This window comes from Chiloscyllium punctatum, chromosome 51, assembly GCF_047496795.1.
Source record: "Chiloscyllium punctatum isolate Juve2018m chromosome 51, sChiPun1.3, whole genome shotgun sequence".
NCBI lineage: Eukaryota > Metazoa > Chordata > Chondrichthyes > Orectolobiformes > Hemiscylliidae > Chiloscyllium > Chiloscyllium punctatum.
In genome coordinates, this window is record NC_092789.1 from 36,357,943 (window position 1) to 36,378,326 (window position 20,384).

General features: G+C 51.6%; 1 long non-coding RNA gene across 2 annotated transcripts in view; it reads left to right on the top strand.

The window, feature by feature from the left end:
* The first annotated feature begins 5,280 nt into the window (after window positions 1-5,280).
* LOC140470501 (uncharacterized) overlaps window positions 5,281-20,384 on the top strand; it is an 81,324-nt gene continuing 66,220 nt past the window's right edge. For both annotated transcript variants that reach the window (XR_011956498.1, XR_011956499.1), the window contains exon 1: window positions 5,281-5,333. This is a non-coding gene — a long non-coding RNA (uncharacterized lncRNA). The remainder of the gene's footprint in view (window positions 5,334-20,384) is intronic.

A 20,384-nucleotide genomic window follows, 5' to 3' on the forward strand; every position in this document is an offset into this window, starting at 1 on the left:
GGTGGATAGACTTTAGCGTGTCAAGAGGTGAGTTATTCACCACAGTATCCCCTAGTCTCTGACCTGCTCTTGTAGCCACTGTTTATGTGGTGAGTCAAGTTGAGTTTCTGGTCAGTGGTAACCCCAAGGATGTTGACAGTGGGAATCAGTGATGGTAATACTGTTGAATGTGACGGGGCGGTGGTTCGAGTGTCTCTTATTACTAACCCATTAGTGACTATAACATAATTTCTTTAACTTATTCATAGAACCACAGTTGTGTAGTATCCAAATTTGAAAACAACCCTTTCAAACCCATCACTGCATTTTCACACCTTATCAGCCCCTGCTATAAGCAATGTTTACCTCAGCATATGGAACAATACCATCCCTAACAAGTCTCTGTGAAACATTTCTTGTTAAATACCATTTAACTGGGCCATTATCCCTTCAAGAAACTTACCGACAAACAACGCTCGCATGAAATTGCATGAAGGAATGAAACTCATACCGGCAAATAGTAAATAAATCTCACCACGCGGCGGCAGTAATCAGTTTATATCCTTTATTATGACGTCTAATGTATTTAGAGCATGTTGGCCTGGTATGTTTACTTACATTTTACTAATTTAAAAGACAAAAGAACGAATACCTCTAATTATGGAAGCAGACCACACAGACATCCCATTAGAAGTAGCAGTCAGCACATTGTTTTACCCATCTCCTGTCTCCCAGGACAGAAATCCTTCAAACCTTTGTGTACTACAGACGAAAAATGTAGCACAATAGGAATGTTAGGTAAGAACTGTGTATAAAGGGGCTCTTCTAAGAACTGTATTTCGGGATTTTATTGCCCCTCCGAACTAGTGCTGTGATTGTGGAAAAAAGAGGGTTGTGGATGAATGGGGGGGGGGGGGGGGGTGAGGGGAGGGTAAGGTGCAGTCAGAGCTCCTGTTCCTCACTCCCTGGGGGATGATGGGGTGGGAAGTGGGCAGTCCCAGCTCCTGCTGTTCCCTCCCTTGTGGATAAAGAGGGGAAGAGAGGGCAGTCCCAGTTCCTGGTGCTCACTCCCTTGTGGATGATAGGGTGGTTAATGAGCTCTGAGTGAAGAGGTGTGGGATATGAGATGTGAGGGTTCGATGGTTGGGCCAAATGGAGGGACCCGACCTGGTCCCTGTTGCTCATTCCTCGGTTGATATTGGGGCGGGGAAGGGGGTAGTCCTAGCTCCTTTTGCTCACTCCTTTATAGGTAATGGGGAGGAAGGGGGCACTCCCAGGTCCGGTTCCTCACTCCCTTGTGGATTATGGGGGGAGAGGGGCAGTCCTAGTTCCTATTGCTCACTGCTTTGTGGATGACAGGGAGTATCGGGGGCAGATCCAGCTCCTGTTGCTCACTCACCGGTGGGTAATGGGGGTCAGGTTGCAGCCCCAGGTCCTGTTTGTCACTCCATTTTGGATAATTGGGAAGGTAGGGGGCAGTCCCTGCTCCTGTTACTCACTCCCTTGTGGATGAAGGGGTCATTCTCAGCTCCTGTTGTTCACTCCCATGTGGATAATGGGTTAGGGGGCAGTCCCGGCTCCTATTGCTCACTCCCTTGTGGGAGGATGGGTGGAGAGGGGGCATTGCCAGCTCCTGTTGCTCACTGCTTTGTGGATGATTGGGGGAGCAGGGATAGTTGCACCTCCTGTTGCTCACTCCCTTGTGGATGATGGGGCAAGTTGATGAGCTCTGAATGAAGAGGTGTAGGACCTGTGATGTGAGGGTTCACTGGTTGGGCCAAGGGCAAAGTCAGGCAGCGAACAGGCCATCCATTGAAATGAGCTCAGGGCGGAGAGGCGATGTTATTTACAGCCAGGCCGACCATTGAGAGGGTGCGAGGGCAGTAAGGGACAGGCTGTTCACCCTTTAGCTGGGTGCGCCGCTACTTAGTCAGGGCCAATGAGCAACAATAGGAGGGCAGATCCGTGTTTCTTCTAATTGGAGCAATGATTGGGGTGACAGAAATGGCGGGGATTGGCACATTGGATGAAGTGGGAAAAGGCTGTGAACCACAAATGCTGGAGAACACAGCGGGTCAGGCAGCATCCATGGAGAGAGCAAGCTAATGTTTCCACTCTTGATGACTCGTTATCAGAGCTGAAGTGAAATGTGGACGGGGCAACATTTATCCTATCATGGGGGACAGGATGGTGGTGGAGAAAAGATGTTGATCGTTCAGATTAAGTGATTGGAATGTGAGAAGGACAGACAATGAGGTGTCTCCCTTGAAAGTTACAAGTCACACACCACTAGGTTATAGTCCAAGAGTTTTATTTGGAAGCTCTAGCTTTCCTTTATCAGCCAGCTGTGGAGTAGAACATAGAGTATAGCACAGTACAGGCCCTTCGGCCCTCAATGTTGTACTGACCTTTTGTCCTACTCTGAGATCAAACTAACCTTTCATCTTTGGGTTGCAGGTCTCGGTTCATTTATATGTAAGCCCCAGAACTTCTTTCAAGTCACATTCTTGAGATAAATTAAGGCTTTGGTAAAACAAAAGGTGACATGTCAGCTCAGACAGTGCATTAAAGGTATGAGATTAGAGTCTATCTGGCTCCCAATGTTGAGCCAGCCTGATTCTATTTCTAAAATAGGAATTTATAAAATGTTACATGATTGACTGCCTGCAGATTGTATGTTTTTTGAACAAAATAAAATGTATCTACAATTATAAAGATGAAAGACTTAACAGCAAACTAGGTTTTTTTCAATATATCATTTCAGTTATATGACACTGTGATCATTTGCTACAAATTCTGTGTCTTATGAGGGTGGAGAGGAGATTTACGAGGCTGTTGCCTGGATTGGAGGACATGTCTTATGAAGAAAGCTTGAAGGAGTTAGGGCTTTTCTCATTGGAGCGAAGAAGGATGACAGGAGACTTTACAGAGGTGTACAAGATGATAAGATGCATAGATAGAGTGGATAGCCAGAGACATTTTCCCAGGGTGGAAATGGCTATCATGAGGGGACATCATCTTAAGGTGATTCGAGGAAGGTTTAGGGGAGACGCTAGAGGTAGGTTCTTTACTCAGAGAGTGGTGGGTGCATGGAATGCACTGCTTGCAGTGGTAATAGTGCCAGATACATTAAGGACATTGAAACCCTTGGATTGGCACACAGATAATAGTAAAATGAAGGGGCAGGTGTTGCACATTTTCTGGTTACATTGGAAGGTGCCGTAGGAAGAGGGGGTGGCATTGGTGGTATCAAAGTTTTTACCGATCCGAAACAAGACTCAGACAAGTATTTGAATTGTTGAAAATCAATCTTTATTTCATCATGCATGGGGAGTAGTCCTACAAACATATATTATTCAATATGTCATATCAGTTGCATGATAGTATGACTTTGTGTTATAAATTCTGTGTCTTCTGATCCTGCCCTACGAGCTGCCTGATGAAGGAGCAGTGCTCCGAAAGCTAGTACATCCAAATAATCCTGCTGGACTATAACCTGGTGTTGTGTGATTTTTAACTTTGTTCACCGCAGTCCAACACCGGCACCTTCACATCACACCTATATACATATTGGAAGCAAACACCAAAGAGTCATTCGAATTATGGTCTTTTATAATAAAAATCATGGGAATGTCATGTATAGACTTTTACTTTTAGTAATAAGTGCAGTTATGATAAAACACCATGCTGATAAGAAATAAATGGAGATAAAACTTTATATCTACTTAGTATAGTTATAGAATCCCTACAGTGTGGAAGCAGGCCATTTGGTCCAACAAGTCCACATTGACTCTCTGAAGAGTAACCCGCCCACACCCATTTGCCTAGTTTAGATCAAAGTGGTGCTGGAAAAGCACAGCAGGTCAGGCAGCATCCGAGGAGCAGGAAAATCAATGTTTTGGACAAAAGCCCTTCACCCTATTACTCTACATTTCCCCTGACTAATGCACTGAACCCACATGTCACTGAACAATTTAGCATAGCCAATTCACCTAACCTGCACAACTTTGGATTGTGGGAGGATTGTGCGGATGACAGAAACTGTATATTCCTTCCCAGGGATTCCAGCCACAAAGGCCTATACTCACTCAGGCTCATGGATTATGACCACAAGATGTTTGATTGACAAACAAGTTGTTGCTTTAAAATGGTTACTGCTCTCTGTTTTTGGCGAAATACCTTGATTGTTCGCAATTATGCATTTTAATCCTAAAACTGTTTTGCCCTTTCTGTAATCATTAAGGTATTCCATCTTTCATGCTGGCCAAGGAGGCAATTTTATTCTTCCACAATGGTCGTGGATTGGACCAGGGTGGCTGGGAGAAAATAGGTCGCTGCAAAATGCAGATGGCGAAAGGTATCTGATGGTGGTGTTCTGTTGAACTTTGCTGAAATGATGCAAAATGAACCTTTGAGTGCAGAGGCTGGTGAGATGAAAAGTGAGGATCAGGGCTGTTGTGAATGGTGGGAAGGGGCAAGGGCGGAAGGAGTGGTGATAGGTCAGGTGCAGTTGAGGGCCCTGTCTACCACAGTGGGCAGGAAACCATGGTCATGCTGCTTTGGGAGATGGCCTCATCCAAACGGATGCAACAGTGGCCAAGGAACTGGGAGAATGGGGCTGAATCATTGCAAGGCATGCGGTGGGAAGAGCTGTAGTGCAGGTAGCTACAGCAGTCGGTGGATGGCAGTGGAACTTGGCCGTGGAGTCCAGTTTTGGCGCACAACTTGCCCAACACAAACAATGAAAGGGCTTTTAGGTTAATGTTTGGCGGGGGGTTTAGCCAATCAGAAGAATAAACGTTGGCAGGCTATCTGGATGGACTGAGATGTTGACCAATCACGTTTCAGCTTTCGGACACGACTGCTGGACATTTAGAATGCGGAGGCGGGGCGCAACATTTTGGAGGACGGTTGAAAAGGCCAACTGGAGAATACTAGGGCGGGACAACGGAGACAGTTGTCCAATTAAACCAATCGTAAAGCGTTGTTGGGTGGGTCGATGTCCGTTGACACGGGAAGGGGCCAATCGGATATTGAGACGGTGAAAGGGTGAAAGAGACCAATGAGGGATCGGGTTCGAAAACGCTCATCGGGTTGAAGGGCTGATTAGCATTTACAGATGGACACAGCAACCGACCAATAGAGGACAGGCGAGGAGCGGTACGGGGGATGGGCACGCGGGCCGCCCAATCGGAGGGGGTGGTGTAAGGAGAGAGAGGCGGTGAAGGCCTGGGTGAGGAGGAATGACGGCTCTCGCGACCAATAGAAGGCGTCGCCGCCGCGCGCTGAGTTAATTTTGAACAACAATGGCGGCAACGGTCACCATTGGGGGAGAGGTGGAGACAGTGATGGGTGTCTGTTATTTTGTGAACTTTACTGAGCGAGGGAGATGTGTGTCTGTAACGTTGTGTGTTTCCGTGAGTGTTTGATCTGTGTCTGTTATACTGTATTTCACTGAGAGAGTGAGGTCACCGTCTGTTACATTGTGCGTTTACCTGAGTAAGAGAAATGGGTGTCTCACTGCGAGTGAGAGAGAGAGATGGGTGTCTGTTATCCTGTGCGTCTCGCACAGTGGGAGAGAAGGGTGTCTGTGACCTGGTGTATCTCACTCAGTGGGAGAGATGGGTGTCTGTTATCCTGTGCGTCTCACTGCGAGTGAGTGAGATGGGTGTCTGTTATCCTGTGCGGCTCACTGCGAGTGAGTGAGATGGGTGTCTGTTATCCTGTGCGGCTCACTGCGAGTGAGTGAGAGAGATGGGTGTCTGTTATCCTGTGCGGCTCACTGCGAGTGAGTGAGAGAGATGGGTGTCTGTTATCCTGTGTGTCTCGCTCAGTGAGTGACATGGGTGCCTGTGACTCGGTGCATCTCACTCAGTTAGAGAAATGGGTGCCCATTATCCTGTGCGTCTCACTGCTTGTGAGTGAGTGAGATGGTGTCTGTTATCCTGTGCGTCTCGCACAGTGGGAGAGATGGGTGTCTGTTATCCTGTGCGTCCCGCACCGTGGGAGAGATGGGTGTCTCTTATTCTGTGCGTCTCACTGCTTGTGAGTGAGTGAGATGGTGTCTGTTATCCTGTGCCTCGCAGTGAGAGAGATGGGTGTCTGTTATCTTGTGCGTCTCGCACAGTGGGAGAGATGGGTGTCTGTTATCCTGTGCGTCCCGCACCGTGGGAGAGATGGGTGTCTCTTATCCTGTGCGTCTCACTGCGAGTGAGTGGGAGAGATGGGTGTCTGTTATCCTGTGCGGCTCGCGCAGTGGGAGACATGGGTGTCTGTTATCCTGTGCGTCTCACTGCGAGTGAGTGAGAGAGATGGGTGTCTGTTCTCCTGTGCGTCTCGCTCAGTGAGAGAGATGGGTGTCTGTTCTCCTGTGCGTCTCGCTCAGTGAGAGAGATGGGTGTCTGTTATCTTGTGCGTCTCGCTCAGTGAGCGAGATGGGTGTCTGTTAACCTGTGCGTCTCGCTCCGTGAGAGAGATGGGTTTCTGTTATCCTGTGTGTCTCGCTCAGTGAGTGACATGGGTGCCTGTGACTCGGTGCATCTCACTCAGTTAGAGAAATGGGTGCCCATTATCCTGTGCGTCTCACTGCTTGTGAGTGAGTGAGATGGTGTCTGTTATCCTGTGCGTCTCGCACAGTGGGAGAGATGGGTGTCTGTTATCCTGTGCGTCCCGCACCGTGGGAGAGATGGGTGTCTCTTATTCTGTGCGTCTCACTGCTTGTGAGTGAGTGAGATGGTGTCTGTTATCCTGTGCCTCGCAGTGAGAGAGATGGGTGTCTGTTATCTTGTGCGTCTCGCACAGTGGGAGAGATGGGTGTCTGTTATCCTGTGCGTCCCGCACCGTGGGAGAGATGGGTGTCTCTTATCCTGTGCGTCTCACTGCGAGTGAGTGGGAGAGATGGGTGTCTGTTATCCTGTGCGGCTCGCGCAGTGGGAGACATGGGTGTCTGTTATCCTGTGCGTCTCACTGCGAGTGAGTGAGAGAGATGGGTGTCTGTTCTCCTGTGCGTCTCGCTCAGTGAGAGAGATGGGTGTCTGTTCTCCTGTGCGTCTCGCTCAGTGAGAGAGATGGGTGTCTGTTATCTTGTGCGTCTCGCTCAGTGAGCGAGATGGGTGTCTGTTATCCTGTGCGACTCGCACAGTGGGAGAGATGGCTGTCTGTTATCCTGTGATTCTCACTGTGAGTGAGTGAGAGAGATGCGTGTCTGTTATCCTGTGCATCTCACTGCAAGGGAGTGAGAGAGATGGGTGTCTTATCCTGTGCGTCGCGCACAGTGGGAGAGATGGGTGTCTGTTATCCTGTGCGTCTCACTGCGAGTGAGTGAGACAGATGGGTGTCTGTTATCCTGTGCGTCTCGCTTAGTGAGAGAAATGGGTGTCTGTTACACTGTGCGTCTCACTGCAAGGGAGTGAGAGGGATTGGTATCTGTTATCCTGTGCGTCTCGCTCAGTGTGAGAGATGGGTGTCTGTTATCCTGTGCCTCTCAGTGGGAGAGATGGGTGTCTGTTATCCTGTGCCTCTCAGTGAGAGAGATGGGTGTCTGTTATCCTGTGCCTCTCAGTGAGAGAGATGGGTGTCTGTTATCCTGTGCCTCTCAGTGAGAGAGATGGGTGTCTGTTATCCTGTGCCTCTCAGTGAGAGAGATGGGTGTCTGTTATCCTGTGCCTCTCAGTGAGAGAGATGGGTGTCTGTTATCCTGTGCGTCTCGCTCAGTGCGTGAGATGGGTTTCTGTTATCGTGTGCTTCTCTCTGCGGGTGAGTGAGTGAAATGGGTGTCTGTTATCCTGTGCGTCTCAGTGAGTGAGGTGTGTCTGTTATCCTGTGCGTCTCACTGCGAGTGAGTGAGAGAGATGGGTGTCGAAATTCCTGTGCCTCTCAGTGAGAGGGATGGGTGTCTGTTATCCTGTGTGTCTCCCTCAGTGGGGGATGTGGGTGTCTGTTATCCTGTGCGGCTCACTGCGAGTGAGTGAGTGAGATGGGTTTCTGTTCTCCTGTGCATCTCACTGCGAGTGAGTGAATGAGATAGGTTTCTGTTATCCTGTACGTCTCGCTCAGTGAGTGACATGGGTGCCTGTGATCCGGTGCATCTCACTCAGTGAGAGAGATGGGTGTCTGTTATCCTGTGCGTCTCGCACAGTGGGAGAGATGGGTGTCTGTTATCCTGTGCGTCTCGCACAGTGGGAGAGATGGGTGTCTGTTATCTTGTGCGTCTCGCACAGTGAGAGAGATGGGTGTCTGTTATCTTGTGCGTCTCGCACAGTGGGAGAGATGGGTGTCTGTTATCTTGTGCGTCTCGCACAGTGGGAGAGATGGGTGTCTGTTATCTTGTGCGTCTCGCACAGTGGGAGAGATGGGTGTCTGTTATCTTGTGCGTCTCGCACAGTGGGAGAGATGGGTGTCTGTTATCTTGTGCGTCTCGCACAGTGGGAGAGATGGGTGTCTGTTATCTTGTGCGTCTCACTGCGAGTGAGTGAGAGAGATGGGTGTCTGTTCTCCTGTGCGTCTCGCTCAGTGAGAGAGATGGGTGTCTGTTATCTTGTGATTCTCGCACAGTGGGAGAGATGGGTGTCTGTTACCTTGTGATTCTCACTGTGAGTGAGTGAGAGAGATGCGTGTCTGTTATCCTGTGCGTCTCACTGCAAGGGAGTGAGAGAGATGGGTGTCTGTTATCCTGTGCGTCGCGCACAGTGGGAGAGATGGGTGTCTGTTACCCTGTGCGTCTCGCACTGTGGGAGAGATGGGTGTCTGTTATCCTGTGCGTCTCACTGCGAGTGAGTGAGACAGATAGGTGTCTGTTATCCTGTGCGTCTCGCTTAGTGAGAGAAATGGGTGTCTGTTACCCTGTGCGTCTCGTACTGTGGGAGAGATGGGTGTCTGTTATCCTGTGCGTCTCACTGCAAGGGAGTGAGAGAGATTGGTATCTGTTATCCTGTGCGTCTCGCTCAGTGTGAGAGAAGGGTGTCTCTAATCCTGTGCGTCTCGCTCAGTGAGTGAGATGGGTGTCTGTGACCTGGTGTATCTCACGCAGTGGGAGAGATGGGTGTCTGTTATCCTGTGCGTCTCACTGCGAGTGAGTGAGATGGGTGTCTGTTATCCTGTGCGTCTCACTGCGAGTGAGTGAGATGGGTGTCTGTTATCCTGTGCGTCTCACTGTGAGTGTGAGATGGGTGTCTGTTATCCTGTGTGTCTCACTGCGAGTGAGTGGGAGAGATGGGTGTCTGTTATACTGTGCGTCTCGCACAGTGGGAGAGATGGGTGTCTGTTATCCTGTGCGTCTCACTGCGAGTGCGTGATAGAGGTGTGTGTTTGTTATCGTGTGCGTCTCGCACAGTGGGAGAGATGGGTGTCTGTTATCCTGTGCGTCTCGCACAGTGGGAGAGATGGGTGTCTGTTATCCTGTGCGTCTCACTGCGAGTGAGCGACTGAGATGGGTGTCTGTTATCCTGTGCGTCTCGCTCAGTGAGTGAGATGGGTGTCTGTAATCCTGTGCGTCTCACTGCGAGTGAGCGACTGAGATGGGTGTCCGTTACCCTGTGCGTCTCGCTCAGTGAGAGAAATGGGTGTCTGTTATCCTGTGCTTCTCATTCAGTGGGAGAGATGGGTGTCTGTTATCCTGTGCCTCTCAGTGAGAGAGGTGGGTTTCTGTTATCGTGTGCGTCTCACTGCGAGTGCGTGATCGAGGTGGGTGTTTGTTATCGTGTGCGTTTCACTGCGGGTGAGCGAGATGGGTGTCTGTTATCCTGTGTGTCTCGCACAGTGGGAGAGATGGGCGTCTGTTATCATGTGTGTCTCACTGCGAGTGAGTGGGAGAGATGGGTGTCTGTTATCATGTGCGTCCCGGTGAGTTAGATGGGTGTCTGTTATACTGGATTAGTGGTGCTGGAAGAGCACAGCAGTTCAGGTAGCATCCTGCGAGTGAGTGAGAGAGATGCGTGTCTGTTATCTTGTGCGTCTCGCTCAGTGAGAGAAGTGGGTGTCTGTTATCCTGTGCATCTCGCTCAGTGAGTGAGATGGGTGTCTGTTATCCTGTGCGTCTCGCTCAGTGAGAGAAGTGGGTGTCTGTTATCCTGTGCATCTCGCTCAGTGAGTGAGATGGTTGTCTGTTATCCTGTGCCTCTCAGTGGGAGAGATGGGTGTCTGTTATCCTGTGCATCTCGCTCAGTGGGAGAGATGGGTGTCTGTTATCCTGTGCATCTCGCTCAGTGGGAGAGATGGGTGTCTGTTCTCCTGTGCGTCTCGCACAGTGGGAGAGATGGGTGTCTGTTATCCTGTGCCCCTCAGTGAGAGAGATAGGCGTCTGTTATCCTGTGCGTCTCACTGCGAATGAGTGAGAGAGATGGGTGTCTGTTACCCTGTGCGTCTCACTGCGAGTGCGTGACAGAGGTGGGTGTTTGTTATCGTGTGCGTCTCACTCATTGTGAGGGATGTGTGTCTTTTTTCCAGTGCATCTCATTGCGAGTGAGTGAGTGAGTGAGTTGGGTGTCTGTTATCCTGTGCGTCTCACTGCGAGTGAGAGAAGTGGATGTCTGTTATCCTGTGCATCTCGCTCAGTGAGAGAGATGGGTGTCTATTATCCTGTGTGTCTCACACAGTGGGAGAGATGGGTGTCTGTTATCGTGTGGGTCTCACTGCGAGTGAGTGAGTGAGATGGGTGTCTGTTATCCTGTGCGTCTCACTGCACGGGAGTGAGAGAGATGGGTGTCTGTTATCCTGTGCGTCTCGCTGCACGGGAGTGATTGAGTTGGGTGTCTGTTACCCTGTGCGTCTCACTGCGAATGAGGAAGAGAGATGGTTGTCTCTTATCCTGTGCGTCTCGCTCAGTGGGAGAGATGGTTGTCTCTTATCCTGTGCGTCTCGCTCAGTGGGAGAGATGGTTGTCTCTTATCCTGTGCATCTCGCACAGTGGGAGAGATGGGTTTCTGTTATCCTGTGCGTCTCAGTGAGAGGGATGGGTGTCTATTATCCTGTGTGTCTCCCTCAGTGGGAGAGATGGGTGTCTGTTATCCTGTGCGTCTCGCACAGAGGGAGAGATGGGTGTCTGTTATCCTGTGCGTCTCAGTGAGAGGGATGGGTGTCTATTATCCTGTGTGTCTCCCTCAGTGGGAGAGATGGGTGTCTGCTATCCTGTGCGTCTCGCACAGAGGGAGAGATGGGTGTCTGTACTCCTGTGAGTCTTGCTCAGTGAGTGAGATGGGTGTCTGTTATCCTGTGCGTCTCACTGCGAGTAAGTGAGAGTGATGGATGTCTGTTATCCTGTGCGTTTCACTGCGCGTGAGAGAGATTGGTGTCTGTTATCCTCTGCGTCTTGCTGCGAGTGAGTGAGTGAGATGGGTGTCTGTTATCATGTGCGTCTCACTGCGAGTGAGAGAGATGGGTGTCTGTTATCCTGTGCGTCTCGCTCCGTGAGAGAGATGGGTGTCTGTTATCCTGTGCATCTCCCTGCGGGTGCATGTGTGAGATGGGGGTCTGTTATCCTGTGCGTCTCAGTGAGTGAGATGGGTGTCTGTTGTACTGGATTAGTGGTGCTGGAAGAGCACAGCAGTTCAGGTGGCATCCTGCGAGTGAGTGAGAGAGATGGGTGTCTGTTATCCTGTGCGTCTCGCTCGGTGGGAGAGATGGGTGTCTGTTATCCTGTGCGTCTCGCTCAGTGAGTGAGATGGTTGTCTGTTATCCTGTGCCCCTCAGTGAGAGAGATGGGTGTCTGTTATCCTGTGCGTCTCGCTCAGTGAGTGAGATGGGTGACTGTTGTCCTGTGCGTCTCTCACTGCAGGTGAGTGAGGGAGATGGATGTCTGTTATCCTGGGCGTCTCGCTCAGTGGGAGAGATGGGTGTCTGTCATCCTGTGCGTCTCACTGCGAGTGCGTGACAGAGATGGGTGTTTGTTATGGTGTGCGTCTCACTGCGAGTGAGTGAGAGAGATGGGTGTCTGTTATCCTGTGCGTCTCACTCAGTGAGAGTGATGGGTGTCTGTTATCCTGTGTGTCTCCCTCAGTGGGAGAGATGGGTGTCTGTTATCCTGTGCGTCTCGCTCCGTGAGAGAGATGGGTGTCTCTTATCCTGAGCGTCTCGCGCAGTGAGAGAGATGGGTGTCTGTTATCCTGTGCATCTCCCTGTGGGTGCATGAGTGAGATGGGGGTCTGTTATCCTGTGCGTCTCAGTGAGTGAGATGGGTGTCTGTTGTACTGGATTAGTGGTGCTGGAAGAGCACAGCAGTTTAGGTAGCATCCTGCGAGTGAGTGAGAGAGATGGGTGTCTGTTATCCTGTCCGTCTTGCTCAGTGAGAGAGCTGGGTGTCTGTTATCGTGTGCGTCTCGCTCGGTGGGAGTGATGGATGTCTGTTATCGTGTGCGTCTCGCACAGCGGGAGAGATGGGTGTCTGTTATCCTGTGTGTCTCATTGCGAGTGAATGAGAGAGATGGGTGTCCGTTATCCTGTGCGTCTCGCTGAGTGGGAGAGATGGTTGTCTCTTATCCTGTGCGTCTCGCACAGTGGTAGAGATGGGTGTCTGCTATCCTGTGCGTCTCACTGCGAGTGAGTGAGTGAGATGGGTGTCTGTACTCCTGTGAGTCTTGCTCAGTGAGTGAGATGGGTGTCTGTTATCCTCTGCGTCTTGCTGCGAGTGAGTGAGCGAGATGGGTGTCTGTTATCCTGTGCGTCTCGCTCCGTGAGAGAGATGGGTGTCTCTTATCCTGAGCGTCTCGCGCAGTGAGAGAGATGGGTGTCTGTTATCCTCTGCGTCTTGCTGCGAGTGAGTGAGTGAGATGGGTGTCTGTTATCGTGTGCGTCTCACTGCGAGTGAGAGAGATGGGTGTCTGTTATCCTGTGCATCTCCCTGCGGGTGCATGTGTGAGATGGGGGTCTGTTATCCTGTGCGTCTCAGTGAGTGAGATGGGTGTCTGTTGTACTGGATTAGTGGTGCTGGAAGAGCACAGCAGTTCAGGTGGCATCCTGCGAGTGAGTGAGAGAGATGGGTGTCTGTTATCCTGTGCGTCTCGCACAGAGGGAGAGATGGGTGTCTGTTATCCTGTGCGTCTCGCTCAGTGAGAGAAGTGGGTGTCTGTTATCCTGTGCATCTCGCTCAGTGAGTGAGATGGTTGTCTGTTATCCTGTGCCCCTCAGTGAGGGAGATGGGTGTCTGTCATCCTGTGCGTCTCGCTCAGTGGGAGAGATGGTTGTCTGTTATCCTGTGCCCCTCAGTGAGAGAGATAGGTGTCTGTTATCCTGTGCGTCTCACTGCGAGTGCGTTACAGAGATGGGTGTTTGTTATCGTGTGCGTCTCACTCATTGTGAGGGATGGGTGTCTTTTTTCCAGTGCGTCTCATTGCGAGTGAGTGAGTGAGATGGGTGTCTGTTATCCTGTGCGTCTCACTGCGAGTGAGAGAAGTGGGTGTCTGTTATCCTGTGCATCTCGCTTAGTGAGAGAGATGGGTGTCTGTTATCCTGTGCGTCTCACTGCGAGTGAGTGGGAGAGATGGGTGTCTGTTATCCTGTGCGTCTCACTCAGCGAGAGTGATGGGTGTATCTTACCCTGTGCGTCTCACTGCGAGTGCGTGACAGAGGTGGGTGTTTGTTATCGTGTGCGTCTCACTGCGAGTGAATGAGAGGGATGGGTGTCTGTTATCCTGTGCGTCTCGCTCAGTGGGAGAGATGGGTGTCTGTTATCCTGTGCGTCTCACTCATTGAGAGTGATGGGTGTCTGTTATCGTGTGCGTCTCACTGCGAGTGAGAGAGATGGGTGTCTGTTATCCTCTGCGTCTTGCTGCGAGTGAGTGAGTGAGATGGGTGTCTGTTATCGTGTGCGTCTCACTGCGAGTGAGCGAGATGGGTGTCTGTTATCCTGTGCGTCTGGCTCAGTGAGAGAGATGGGTGTCTGTTATCCTGTGCGTCTCGCTCCGTGAGAGAGATGGGTGTCTCTTATCCTGAGCGTCTCGCGCAGTGAGAGAGATGGATGTCTATTATCCTGTGCATCTCCCTGTGGGTGCATGAGTGAGATGGGGGTCTGTTGTACCAGTGGTGCTGGAAGAGCACAGCAGTTCAGGTAGCATCCTGCGAGTGAGTGAGAGGGATGGGTGTCTGTTATCCTGTGCGTCTTGCTCAGTGAGAGAGCTGGGTGTCTGTTATCGTGTGCGTCTCGCTCGGTGGGAGAGATGGGTATCTGTTATCTTGTGCGTCTCGCACAGTGGGAGAGATGGGTGTCTGTTATCCTGTGCGTCCCGCACCGTGGGAGACATGGGTGTCTGTTATCCTGTGCGTCTCGCACAGTGGGAGAGATGGGTGTCTGTTATCTTGTGCGGCTCGCGCAGTGGGAGACATGGGTGTCTGTTATACTGTGCGTCTCACTGCGAGTGAGTGAGAGAGATGGGTGTCTGTTATCATGTTGGTCTCACTGCGAGTGAGTGAGGGGGATGGGTGTCTGTTATCCTGTGCGTCTCGCACAGTGGGAGAGATGCGTGTGTGTTATTCTGTGCGTCTCGCATAGTGGGAGAGATGCGTGTCTGTTATCTTGTGCGGCTCGCGCAGTGGGAGACATGGGTGCCTGTTATCCTGTGCGTCTCACTGCGAGTGAGTGAGAGAGATGGGTGTCTGTTATCATGTTGGTCTCACTGCGAGTGAGTGAGGGGGATGGGTGTCTGTTATCCTGTGCGTCTCGCACAGTGGGAGAGTTGGTTGTCTGTTATCCTGTGCGTCTCGCACAGTGGGAGAGATGGGTGTCTGTTATCCTGTGCGTCTCGCTTAGTGTGAGAGATGCGTGTGTGTTATTCTGTGCGTCTCACTCCATGAGAGAGATGGGTGTCTCTTATCCTGAGCGTCTCCCTTCGTGAGAGAGATGGGTGTGTGTTATTTTGTGCGTCTCACTGCGAGTGCATGAGTGAGATGGGTGTCTGTTATCCTGTGGGTCTCACTGCGAGTGAGTGATGAGATGTGTGTCTGTTATCCTGTGCGTCTCAGTGCAAGGGAGTGAGAGCGATGGGTGTCTGTTATCCGGTGCTTCTCAGTAAGAGAGATGGGTGTCTTTTTTTCAGTGCGTCTCGCACAGTGGGAGAGATGGATGTCTGTTATCCTGTGCGTCTCACTCATCGAGAGGGATGGGTGTCTGTCATCCTGGGCGTCTCGCACAGTGGGAGAGATGGGTGTCTGTTATCCTGTGCCTCTCAGTGAGAGAGATAGGCGTCTGTTATCCTGTGTGTCTCACTGCGAGTGAATGAGAGAGATGGATGTCTGTTATCCTGTGCGTCTCACTGAATGAGAGGGATGGGTGTCTTTTTTCCAGTGCGTCTCACTGCGAGTGAGGTAGATGGGTGTCTGTTATCCTCTGCGTCTTGCTGCGAGTGAGTGAGAGAGATGGGTGTCTGTTATCCTGTGCGTCTCGCGCAGTGAGAGAGATGGGTGTTTGTTATCCTGAGCGTCTCGCGCAGTGAGAGAGATGGGTGTCTGTTATCCTGTGCGTCTCGCACAGAGGGAGAGATGGATGTCTGTTATCCTGTGCGTCTCACTGCGAGTGAGTGAGTGAGTGAGATGGGTGTCTGTACTCCTGGGAGTCTCTCACTGCAGGTGAGTGAGGGAGATGGGTGTCTGTCATCCTGTGCGTCTCGCTCAGTGGGAGAGATGGTTGTCTGTTATCCTGTGCCCCTCAGTGAGTGAGATGGGTGTCTGTTGTACTGGATTAGTGGTGCTGGAAGAGCACAGCAGTTCAGGTGGCATCCTGCGAGTGAGTGAGAGAGATGGGTGTCTGTTATCCTGTGCGTCTCGCTCGGTGGGAGAGATGGGTGTCTGTTATCCTGTGCGTCTCGCTCAGTGAGAGAAGTGGGTGTCTGTTATCCTGTGCATCTCGCTCAGTGAGTGAGATGGGTGTCTGTTGTCCTGTGCGTCTCTCACTGCAGGTGAGTGAGGGAGATGGGTGTCTGTTATCCTGGGCGTCTCGCTCAGTGGGAGAGATGGGTGTCTGTTATCCTGTGCCCCTCAGTGAGAGCGATGGGTGTCTGTCATCCTGTGCTTCTCGCTCAGTGGGAGAGATGGTTATCTGTTATCCTGTGCCCCTCAGTGAGAGAGATGGGTGTTTGTTATCGTGTGCGTCTCACTCATTGTGAGGGATGGGTGTCTTTTTTCCAGTGCGTCTCATTGCGAGTGAGTGAGTGAGATGGGTGTCTGTTATCCTCTGCGTCTCACTGCGAGTGAGTGAGAGAGATGGGTGTCTGTTATCCTGTGCGTCTCACTCAGCGAGAGTGATGGGTGTATCTTACCCTGTGCGTCTCACTGCGAGTGCGTGACAGAGGTGGGTGTTTGTTATCGTGTGCGTCTCACTGCGAGTGAATGAGAGGGATGGGTGTCTGTTATCCTGTGCATCTCGCTCAGTGAGAGAGATGGGTGTCTGTTATCCTGTGCGTCTCACTGCGAGTGAGAGAGATGGGTGTCTGTTATCCTGTGCGTCTCACTGCGAGTGAGTGAGATGGGTGTCTGTTATCCTGTGCGTCTCACTGCGAGTGAGAGAGATGGGTGTCTGTTATCCTGTGCGTCTCGCTCCGTGAGAGAGATGGGTGTCTCTTATCCTGAGCGTCTCGCGCAGTGAGAGAGATGGGTGTCTGTTATCCTCTGCGTCTTGCTGCGAGTGAGTGAGTGAGATGGGTGTCTGTTATCGTGTGCGTCTCACTGCGAGTGAGAGAGATGGGTGTCTGTTATCCTGTGCGTCTCACTGCGAGTGAGCGAGATGGGTGTCTGTTATCCTGTGCGTCTTGCTCAGTGAGAGAGATGGGTGTCTGTTATCCTGTGCGTCTCGCTCCGTGAGAGAGATGGGTGTCTCTTATCCAGAGCGTCTCGCGCAGTGAGAGAGATGGGTGTCTGTTATCCTGTGCATCTCCCTGTGGGTGCATGAGTGAGATGGGGGTCTGTTATCCTGTGCGTCTCAGTGAGTGAGATGGGTGTCTGTTGTACTGGATTAGTGGTGCTGGAAGAGCACAGCAGTTCAGGTAGCATCCTGCGAGTGAGTGAGAGAGATGGGTGTCTGTTATCCTGTGCGTCTCGCACCGTGGGAGAGATGGGTGTCTGTTATCCTGTGCGTCTCGCACAGTGGGAGAGATGGGTGTCTGTTATCTTGTGCGGCTCGCGCAGTGGGAGACATGGGTGTCTGTTATCCTGTGCGTCTCACTGCGAGTGAGTGAGAGAGATGGGTGTCTGTTATCATGTTGGTCTCACTGCGAGTGAGTGAGGGGGATCGGTGTCTGTTATCCTGTGCGTCTCGCACAGTGGGAGAGATGGGTGTCTGTTATCCTGTGCGTCTCGCACAGTGGGAGAGATGGGTGTCTGTTATCCTGTGCGTCTCGCTTAGTGTGAGAGATGCGTGTGTGTTATTCTGTGCGTCTCACTCCATGAGAGAGATGGGTGTCTCTTATCCTGAGCGTCTCCCTTCGTGAGAGAGATGGGTGTGTGTTATTTTGTGCGTCTCACTGCGAGTGCATGAGTGAGATGGGTGTCTGTTATCCTGTGGGTCTCGCTGGGAGTGAATGAGAGAGATGGGTGTCTGTTGTCCTGTGTGTCTCACTGGGAGTGAATGAGAGAGATGGGTGTCTTTTTTCCAGTGCGTCTCACTGCGAGTGAGTGGGAGAGATGGGTGTCTGTTATCCTGTGCGTCTCGCACAGTGGGAGAGATGGGTGTCTGTTATCCTGTGCGTCTCGCACAGTGGGAGAGATGGGTGTCTGTTATCCTGTGCGTCTCGCACAGTGGGAGAGATGGATGTCTGTTATCCTGTGCGTCTCACACAGTGGGAGAGATGGATGTCTGTTATCCTGTGCGTCTCACTCATCGAGAGGGATGGGTGTCTTTTTTCCAGTGCGTCTCACTGCGAGTGAGGGAGATGGGTGTCTGTTATCCTCTGCGTCTTGCTGCGAGTGAGTGAGAGAGATGGGTGTCTGTTATCCTGTGCGTCTCGCGCAGTGAGAGAGATGGGTGTTTGTTATCCTGAGCGTCTCGCGCAGTGAGAGAGATGGGTGTCTGTTATCCTAAGCGTCTCGCGCAGTGAGGGAGATGGGTGTCTGTTATCCTGTGCGTCTCGCTCGGTGAGAGAGATGGGTGTCTGTTATCCTGTGCCCCCTCAGTGAGAGAGATAGGTGTCTGTTATCCTGTGTCTCACTGCGAGTGAATGAGAGAGATGGGTGTCCGTTATCCTGTGCGTCTCACTGCGAGTGAGTGGGTGAGATGGGTTTCTGTTATCCTGTGCGTCTCACTGCGAGTGAGTGAGTGAGATGGGTGTCTGTATTCCTGTGTGTCTCACTACGAGTGAGTGAGGGAGATGGGTGTCTGTTATCCTGTGCCTCTCAGTGAGAGAGCTGGGTGTCTGTTATCCTGTGCGTCTCGCTCAGTGAGAGAGATGGGTGTCTGTTATCCTGTGCGTCTCTCACTGCAGGTGAGTGAGGGAGATGGTTGTCTGTTATCCTGTGCGTCTCGCTCAGTGAGAGAGATGGGTGTCTGTTATCCTCCTGCGTCTCGCTCAGTGAGAGAGATGGGTGTCTGTTATCCTGTTCCTCTCACTGTGAGTTAGTGAGGGAGATGGGTTTCTGTTATCCTGTGCGTCTCACTCAGTGAGAGAGATGGGTGTCTGTTATCTTGTGCGTCTCACTCAGCGAGGGAGATGGGTGTCTGTTGTCCTGTGCGTCTTGCTGCGAGTGAGTGAGAGAGATGGGTGTCCGTTATCCTGTGCGTCTCACTGCGAGTGAGTGAGTGAGATGGGTGTCTGTATTCCTGTGTGTCTCACTACGAGTGAGTGAGTGAGATGGGTGTCTGTTATCCTGTGCGTCTCACTGCGAGTGAGGGAGATGGGTGTCTGTTATCCTGTGCCTCTCAGTGAGAGAGCTGGGTGTCTGTTCTCCCGTGCGTCTCGCACAGTGGGAGAGATGGTTGTCTGTTATCCTGTGCGTCTCGCGCAGTGAAAGAGATGGCTGTCTGTTATCCTGAGCGTCTCCCTCCGTGAGATAGATGGGTGTGTGTGGTTTTGTGCGTCTCACTGCAAGGGAGTGAGAGTGATGGGTGTCTGCTATCCTGTGTGTCTCGCTCAGTGAGAGAGATGGGTGTCTGTAATCCTGTGCGTCTCACTGCGAGTGAGAGAGATGGGTGTCTGTTATCCTGTGCGTCTCGCACAGTGGGAGAGATGGATGTCTGTTATCCTGTGCGTCTCGCACAGTGGGAGAGATGGATGTCTGTTATCCTGTGCGTCTCACTCATCGAGAGGGATGGGTGTCTTTTTTCCAGTGCGTCTCACAGTGAGTGAGTGAGATGGGTGTCTGTTATCGTGTGCTTCTCGCGCAGTGGGAGAGATGGGTGTCTGTCATCCTGGGCGTCTCGCACAGTGGGAGAGATGGGTGTCTGTTATCCTGTGCCTCTCAGTGAGAGAGATAGGCGTCTGTTATCCTGTGTGTCTCACTGCGAGTGAATGAGAGAGATGGATGTCTGTTATCCTGTGCGTCTCACTGATCGAGAGGGATGGGTGTCTTTTTTCCAGTGCGTCTCACTGCGAGTGAGGGAGATGGGTGTCTGTTATCCTCTGCGTCTTGCTGCGAGTGAGTGAGAGAGATGGGTGTCTGTTATCCTGTGCGTCTCGCGCAGTGAGAGAGATGGGTGTTTGTTATCCTGAGCGTCTCGCGCAGTGAGAGAGATGGGTGTCTGTTATCCTGTGCGTCTCGCACAGAGGGAGAGATGGATGTCTGTTATCCTGTGCGTCTCACTGCGAGTGAGTGAGTGAGATGGGTGTCTGTACTCCTGTGAGTCTCTCACTGCAGGTGAGTGAGGGAGATGGGTGTCTGTTATCCTGTGCGTCTCGCTCAGTGGGAGAGATGGTTGTCTGTTATCCTGTGCCCCTCAGTGAGAGAGATAGGTGTCTGTTATCCTGTGCGTCTCGCACAGAGGGAGAGATGGATGTCTGTTATCGTGTGCGTCTCACTGCGAGTGAGAGAGATGGGTGTCTGTTATCCTGTGCGTCTCGCTCCGTGGGAGAGATGGGTGTCTGTTATCCTGTGCGTCTCGCTCAGTGAGAGAAGTGGGTGTCTGTTATCCTGTGCATCTCGCTCAGTGAGTGAGATGGTTGTCTGTTATCCTGTGCCCCTCAGTGAGAGAGATGGGTGTCTGTTATTCTGTGCGTCTCGCTCAGTGAGTGAGATGGGTGTCTGTTGTCCTGTGCGTCTCGCACAGAGGGAGAGATGGATGTCTGTTATCCTGTGCGTCTCACTGCGAGTGAGAGAGATGGGTGTCTGTTATCCTGTGCGTCTCGCTCCGTGAGAGAGATGGGTGTCTGTTATCCTGTGCATCTCCCTGCGGGTGCATGTGTGAGATGGGGGTCTGTTATCCTGTGCGTCTCAGTGAGTGAGATGGGTGTCTGTTGTACTGGATTAGTGGTGCTGGAAGAGCACAGCAGTTCAGG